The 8239-nt window shown below is 36.0% G+C and overlaps 1 long non-coding RNA gene across 3 annotated transcripts in view; it reads right to left on the reverse strand.

Moving 5' to 3' along the window:
- Positions 1 to 2510: 2510 nt before the first annotated feature.
- LOC106734270 (uncharacterized) overlaps positions 2511 to 8239 on the reverse strand; it is a 47703-nt gene continuing 41974 nt past the window's right edge. For 2 of the 3 annotated variants that reach the window (XR_001369956.2, XR_003548469.1), the window contains exons 3-4: positions 8036 to 8236; positions 3413 to 3891 (exon numbers count right to left, since the gene is read on the reverse strand). This is a non-coding gene — a long non-coding RNA (uncharacterized LOC106734270). Of the gene's footprint in view, positions 2587 to 3412; positions 3892 to 8035; positions 8237 to 8239 lie in introns of those variants that run through there. The other variant, XR_003548468.1, reaches the window with a different exon arrangement.

Consider the following 8239-nt stretch of genomic DNA (forward strand, 5'->3'; position numbering starts at 1 on the left):
CACAAGTTCCTTTGAACTGTCTGTGGATGGTGAGGAATTGTTCCTTTCCCTTGGGAGAAAGCTATTTTCTTGGTTTTTCATGTTTATTGCACTTCTATGGAAGATTCTGGTCATCTGATGGATTAAACGTTTTTTCCTAATTTCTTGGAGATAAATCTGAACGTTCAGAGGCATGCAGGAAGAGGTGATCTACAATCTCTCTGCAGTTCCATTTCCCTGACACTCACCAAGCAACCTGTACTTTTCATTGGAACTGGATATTACAAAGGCCTCCTGGTTTCTGGAGAGCAGATGCACCTGGACTGAGCTGTGGGGTTTCAACTGAGGGCTCAGAAGCGTGTAAGAGGAGATGATCCTTGTTCTCTGCAACTCTGGCCTTCTCCCTGCTGCTCACTCTGCAGTCTCTCTTCTCTGATTTTTAGTCATTTGGTGGTGTATTCATGTTTGGCTATTTTGTTAGAGAAGGTTTCTGAAACTGCATGTGCTTCTCTTTAGTGTGAGGCACTTCTGTGCCAAAGTCTCTCCTCTACTGTGTTTTGCAACGTGGTATCCACAGAGAGAGATTTGAATTTAGACTTGTGAAGAGGAATTTCTTCCTTTGTGCAGCTCTAAGCCTAGCCAAATTCAGAGGTTTGGCTACTATGCATATAAACCAGCCTGTACACTCACTGGTGGAAACTGAACAGCAAAATGATATAGTAAGGTAGGAGAATAAGAAAATGCAAACAGAAAAAAAGAAAAAAGAGAAATAATCGACTGAAAAATTATTTTAAAAAATGCATGCCATGCAGAGCACCTCAGATTTAGATGTTTCCCTGGAATGCCCTTGTCCTATGTAGGGAGGGGAGAGTAAAGAATTACTAAAAGAAAGCCTTTTTAAAAGGTGAGAGAAAATGGAAGAAAAAGAAAAAAACAAGGAATATAAGGAAATAAAAAAGTTGTTTTTCTCCTATCTTTCTAGTTATGGGCTAGGCAACTTAGTTGGAAGAGGGAGGCTGCAACTTGGGACTCCTCAGCCCTCACATTGGTCCCAGAAATGGGCAGAGAACCTCAGATACAGATGTCTCCCTGCAATGCCTTTTTCCTATGTAGGGAGAGCCACATGCTAAATTTTACCATGGTTATGTCTAAGGAAGGGAATGGATGGGGCTGAGGTAGTAAGACAGGACCATATTTACAGTTTATATGTATTATGTAAGTGTGTTTACCAGGTTTGCACTTAAATAAAAAAGTACATGGAATAAACAGTTATACCTATATATATATATATATATATATATAAATATTTGGAGAGTTTTTCGCTATAGGGCGCATGCGCTCGCCAGACAGACAGAGAAAGACATAGAGACAGAAAGCGAGAAATCACCCCCCAGGTGTGGGTGTCACGCCACAATCCCTTCTCCTCCATTCTCCTCTCGGGATCTTGGGCATGCATGCACACGTGCCTGGCGTGAGTTTTAAGCCACCAGGTCCAGGACGCAAACTGCAGTCGACTACGTAGGAGTCCAGCAAGATAGCCATTATTCTAACAGCTGGTTTCCAACAGTTATACCTATATTGATTGATGCATGTCTTATGTATCTGATATTGACATTTTACTTTATTAATTATCTTAATCTTCATTTTAGTTATAAAATTTAAAAGAATTATAGTAACAATAATTGTTGTTTTATTTGCTGCTGTCAAATAAATCACATATGTCAAATGATATTTTATTTGGAATACCAGTGATATATTATTGCTTAGTATGGTGATATGAACTTTAGCTCCTACCATCTGTAATCTGCTTTTTTGACTAATATTTTTTAAGAGGTTTTTTCCATAGGGCATGTGCACTCACCAGAGAAAGAGACAGACAGACACAGTGAGAGGGGAACTGAGAAATCACCCACCAAGGAGAGGATGGCCACACTGTGTCCCCTTCTTTCCCATTCTCCTCCCAGTATCTTGGGCATGCACGCATGCACACCCAGCATGAGTTTCAAGCCACCAGTTCCGGGATACAAACTGTGGTCAGCCGTGTGAGAGTCCAGTGACATAACTGTTATGCCATCTGCAGGTGCCTTAACCAAATTTCTGAAAAACAAGTAAATTATTGTTCAAAAGAAAAAGACAGAAGAGTGATGCTTCATGGAAGACAATTCTTCTTGTTTGCTTTTTAAAATCCCAGGCACAGTGTAACAAGCATAGTGTGCTGAAACTCAGGGTCAGAGACACATGTGAAGCCCAAGTTTAGAGACCAGGTCAACCTGAAGACACTAAGCATGCCCAGTGAGCTGGCTGGCTAGAAGGGATAATGTGGTGAGACCCTGTCAAAGGTACCAATCTGTTTGTCTGTCTTTCTCCCCCAATCGATCAATTAAATCTGGATTTTATGCTATAAAGTAAAAGCCACGTTATTAATTTATTGCCAAATCTTTTATTTAATTATATAACCTTATGCAATATTAAGTAGTACAGAAAACCTTTCTCTTTACCTCTAAGAAATAAAATTACTGCATCCAAGTGATTTTAGGTAAGTATTTTGTATGTATTGCTCCTTTTCTCTTTTATACCACAGTATGAGCATGTAGCAAATGCATTTATCTGAAATAGAAAAAGGAGACAAAGAAAAGGGTGGTTCCTAAAATGCCGGGTACAAGTGGTGGCAATAACCAAATGCCACAAACTGGAAAGTGCATCATCTATTGAGCATCACTACAAAAACTGAGCATTGTTTCAACAGAATACTTGTTTCATAGCATAATGAAACTAAGTGTAGCATGAGATATTTCCTTAACCTAAAGAATAAATGAAATAAAATAGGTATTTAAAAACAATATCTAAAGTTGCTTCCTCAAATACGTTAAAACTCACTTTCCCAGATTTGAGCTTCCTACTTATTGTGAAAATATTCAGCTAGAAATTCTCAGAGTGAGGTCTCTCACTAATCATTGCCATCATCATTTCAGTTCCAAGTCCCTTAAAAAAAAAATCACCATTAAGTAGTTAAGAACTATTACCAGGAGACTTAAAGTTAGCCAACTGAAGTTCTTAAAACATTTGATTCAATGTCTATTTTCTTAATATTATATGTTTCTTTATTCGATATTCATATGTCTTTACACAATTTTTTTAATTTTAATTTTATAAAACAAAAATTACAGATTTGGGGCCCAGCAGGTGGTGTGGTGGTTAAAGCACTGGATTTCCACATGGATGACCACAATTCAAGTCCCAGGCTCACTGGCTTGAAAATCTCGCTGAGCTTGTGTGCATGTGTGCCCACAATCCAAGAGGAGAATGGAAGGGAAGGGATTGTGGCATGACCAATCCCTCTGGCATTGATTTCTCCCCTTCCTTCTCCCTGTCTCTGGTGAGTACCCATGCCTTCTGGCAAAAATCTAAGATCTGTAATTTTTTTAATAGAGAACTTTACATTATTTTATCTGTTAAATGTTTCTTCCTTTGGCCCTCCTATCCACCCTCTACCACTCACTTCACACTATCCACTATCCTCCCTTACCATCTCTTGTATCTAAACTTATCCTCTCTACTGTCAGATCTTTGGATATTTTAAATTTTGCCATAGAGTGCAGACATTCAGTACCCATAGGGTGAGGATATACAGTGTATATCTTTCAAAGTCTGACTCACTTTACTTAGCATTAAATCTTCCATATTCATCCACTCTGAGTCAAATGATAAGATCCTATAATTTCTTATGACTGAGTAATATTACATAGTCTATATATGTCAGTTTTTCAACCCAGTCATCAGTTTTGGGACACTTAGGTTGAGTCCATGTACCACCAACTGTGGTGTGACCACATCTTATTGGGGAATGCTTTCTCCTTCTTCCTCTCTTCTGTCTCTGGTGAGCACATGGTCCCTCTGGTGATCATGTATACTCTAGCAAAAAAAAAAAGGGGGGGGGAAAGAAAAATATGTATTATTAAGGGGGAAAAAATCTGTTCTACTGACATCATATTAAGAAAAAAAATCCATCTGTATTAGAGACTACTATAGATATAAAAGTGATATTTGAGTAACACAGAGCTGTCAAATCAAAAAATCATTCTACCAAAACAAGTTTTAAAAAACAGAGTTTAACTGCTAAAAGAATTCAGTTACTACAGCTCAGAAAAACATAAAAATATTCCAGGTCAAACTAAATTGGAAACATAGTTACCATAACTATGACAATAGAATGATACATAGTTTACATTTTTATAAATAAAAAAACAGATTCCAAAATATATTAAGAAAAATATCTGCTACTAATTTATTAAAATCAGACACAAAACTTTACATATGTGTGATATAAGTCATAAATATACAAACTTACAAGAAAGTGTAAATAAAAAGAGTTTCCATTTTTGATAAAAATACTAGCAATATTTTTTAATGGCACATAGAAGGTTGATATAGGAGTGAAATTATCACTCTAATATGCTCTAATGATAATCCAAGTTTCCATAGCCTGTCCAGGAATAATTTAACAATAGTATTGAACCTTGAAATTTTCAGATTTATTTGACCTATATGTTTCCTCTTTAGGAATTTATTATAAAAATATCAAAAAACAAAGAACAATAAAGGCATCAAGATTTTATTACTTAATAATTTCTAAAAATCAATACAAAGAACCTATATATTTATTAGATAAGTGTCTAATAAAATAAAGAACAAACATAATATAAAACATTATGCAACCATTAAATGAAACTGCTTCAAAATTCTTAATGAAATGGAAAAATGCTCTTTATACATCATAACATCATATGTATGTCATCCTGTCTTCTTACTTCACATACATGAGGATTTCAAATGTTTGTGGGAAAAAGCAATTAAAGTATGAATTTATTTTGGTGCAAAGCATTTTTGAAATCCATAAAGTGCATTTTCCATGACCTTCATTAAAATGTATCTTTCTTTCTCTACCTACCTATATATGACATTTTATTTGTACATAAAATGTCATTCTCCAAAGAGAACTTTCTGCACTATGTTTGTACTACCAACTGTGTGTCACTTAAGGTCAGAACCACATATATGCCATACACCCAAACACACACACACACATTTTTCAATTCTTCTCGGTGTGCAATACATTATCCATGATAAGTGTATGTTTTTTAATGACTTGAATGAACTAGGCAATTAGGTATATATTAATACTTAAAAATGAAACAAAATTTATCAGTGGGTTAACAATTGCATGACTATGGACTATTTACTTTTTCCAGTTTTTTGGCAATAAACACTTATTCTATAGGATATTAAAGAAACAGATCAATTGCTAACAAAAAAAGATAGACTTCATAGCCAATAGTAAAAAAGAAGAGAAATTTTTGCAAGCTTTTACTTTCTGTTAAATATATATATAAACTTTATCTTGCTGATGCAGCATAAATTGATTTTTAAAGGTATTTGACAAGGAGTGAGAAAAAGGTTGCATGTTCCCATTGTGTCTGGGTTGCACCAAAAGACAAAAGATGAATATTAACTTCAATGGCAGTTCTTTATATTTCAGAAATCTACTAACTACAGACTCACAAAGGAACAAACACTGGGTGAAAAAATAACCCTCAGAGTTCAGGGCTCATTGATTACGTGACTGCAGCTCACTCACAAAGAGGAACTTGAGTTCTAGTCAAGCTGATTTGGTGGATCAGGAAAAGAACTGAATCTGAATCGGGAGGCTAGACTTCATACCTCTCTGCTACTTCCTGTGTAAATTTTGCAAGAGACCTTTTAGCTTTGGTTTACCCAATAGCAGATAGGGAAGATAACATTTCACCTGCTAAAAAAGAGCACAAATTTCTAGAATTATCTCTAACTACCTTATGGGCTTATTGTAACACCTGAGTTTCTTAATACATTTCTTAATCAGATTAGAACATGCACATTGCAAAATACAACAACTGCTCAAAATGCATTAATATTAGAAACCTTCCAATGAAGTGAAATGATGTCTTCAAAAGTTAATACATATTTTATGGATCATACTGTGTATTGTTTCTGTCCTAATATTAATTTAATGAGCACTCTGCTTGTTACAGATTGACTAATCTATTTTTTATATTCTATAGTTTAGGTCAAGTCTTTTAGTAGTTAGCCTGTAAACAATTTCACATGAGATGCAGGTTTTTGTTTTATGGAGCCTAAAAAAATCATGTGAGTTATTAAATAGTATGGTCATGAAAGAAGTGCTCTAATGCATTTCTTTCTCTCATACACAGATACCAATCTGTGTCAGATAATAGACCCTGGAGGGTTGGCATCTGGCTCATGTATTTTTAATAATTTCATATTAGGTTACCATAGTTCAGATCTACAGTGTTTTTTGTTTATTGTTTGTTTTATTTATTTGGAAGTTAAAAATAAGTCACAGTAAAACCAGAATCCACTACTGCATATTATCTAAGGGGTAAGAGGTGAAGACATCCAATTTGTTTGTAATGGAAGCATGTTGTTAAAAACAATTTTATCATCGCAAATGGAAGTTTAATTGGAAATCAAGCAAAGTGCCAAACCTCTTGCTTTTAAGAATTTGACAAGTCATGAAATTTTCCCATTTAGGGGCAGTTTTAATTGCAAAGTATTAATACTAAGAATTTATTTGTAAAAATAAGAAAAAGTTGACAGGCTCAAAGTAATATTCATACTTTTCCAAAAGAACTATGTGAGGGGAGAATAAACCTTTTAAATGAGTGTGTCTGGCACGATGTATTCTTTAGCAATCAGTCATCTTAATTGACTTTAGAGAATTCATGCTGCTAACAAGATGTGGTTTTTTTATCTTTTAATTTTTTTTCTGGGTAGAAATATCAAAAATTATATTGCATTTTAAGTCTCCTCCTTTTCCCATAATATCATTCTTAACTCATAATTGGTAGTAACAAATTGTACTTTGTGATAGTACAATTTGAAATTAGAGAAACATCTGACAAAATGTGTTCACTGAAATTTTTAGGCATATCACAACTTGAAATATGATCAATTTTTAAAAAATTTAATTCCTATACATTACTTTTTACTCTATTTTACCATACTTATTACAAAAAAAATTCATTTCTGTATTGGAGAATATAGAATTAAGTAAAAGGAGGGAAAGAAAATAAGCCTGTGGCAACCAGGCACCCTTGTGCATGAGCAAGGTTGAAAAAGCTTCTTGCTCAGACCCTCTTAAATTCACCATCCATCATCTCCATCCAGGTGACCTGGTACTAATCAAGCCTGGAAAAAGGCCAAACTTTGGCTGAATAGGGAAGGTCCCTACCAGGTGCTCCTTACTACTGAGACCGCTATACAAACTGCTAAAAATGGGTGGACTCACCATACCAGCATCAAGGGACTAGTGACCTCACAAACAAAAAATGAAGATCAGTGGGAAGTGTGTGAGCCCCTGGGAAAATCTTTAAGGAAAGCCCCATAAGAAATATGGGCTAGATCCAAACTAGTGCTCTAATATGGATTATTATAAATAAGACAAGAGGTAGCCAAGGATCCTATCAAGGGACATGAGACCTAGTCCAATTGATAATAAATATGACAAAAACCTCAATAGCCCAACCATCCAATGTGACACATAGCAGATCCTCTCCTGTGGTAATGTTAAGAAATCGAAGGCCACAGTCACAGGCAGAGCCAGATGGTGGCTCCAGAGAGGCCCGTCCCTGCCTTAGCTGGGATGATATAGACCACACAATGGAAGGGGTGTACAGTAAATAGTAAATATCAGATGGGTCACCCTAACGTGGTGGCCCTAAAAAGATAAAATACATTTGCCCAAGGGTGCCCCCCCAAGCACCTGCCAAAACCTAAACTGTAACTCCATACTTCGGACTGTTAGTGACTCAACCACTCTAGATCAGGGACCTGTGGTGGCAGCCCAAGTGTGTGGGCTGGGAGAAGATATTACAGGAGGAGATCCTGTGGGATAATTTGCTCTTTGGAGCACTTACAAAACCATAAGTACTCTGAAGCCAAAATCAAACTCCAAAGAAAAAATACCGTCTTCTGGCTAATTACCCCAAAAGGATGACAATACCTGAAGTAAAAGATTTGACAAAAACGCTGGAGATGGAGACAGAGTATGGCGACGTAAATGCCTGGGTATAAAAGGTTAAATTTTCCGTGCATGCATTTAACAAGAACAGTTGCTACATATGCAGGATGGTCACAGGTGCAGGTAGCTCCATTTCCCTTCTGTTGGCATACAGATGCAGGAGGAATGTACTGTGTGACGGTTCTA

Source organism: Tupaia chinensis, unplaced genomic scaffold (genome assembly GCF_000334495.1).
Source record: "Tupaia chinensis unplaced genomic scaffold, TupChi_1.0 Scaffold000013_1, whole genome shotgun sequence".
NCBI lineage: Eukaryota > Metazoa > Chordata > Mammalia > Scandentia > Tupaiidae > Tupaia > Tupaia belangeri.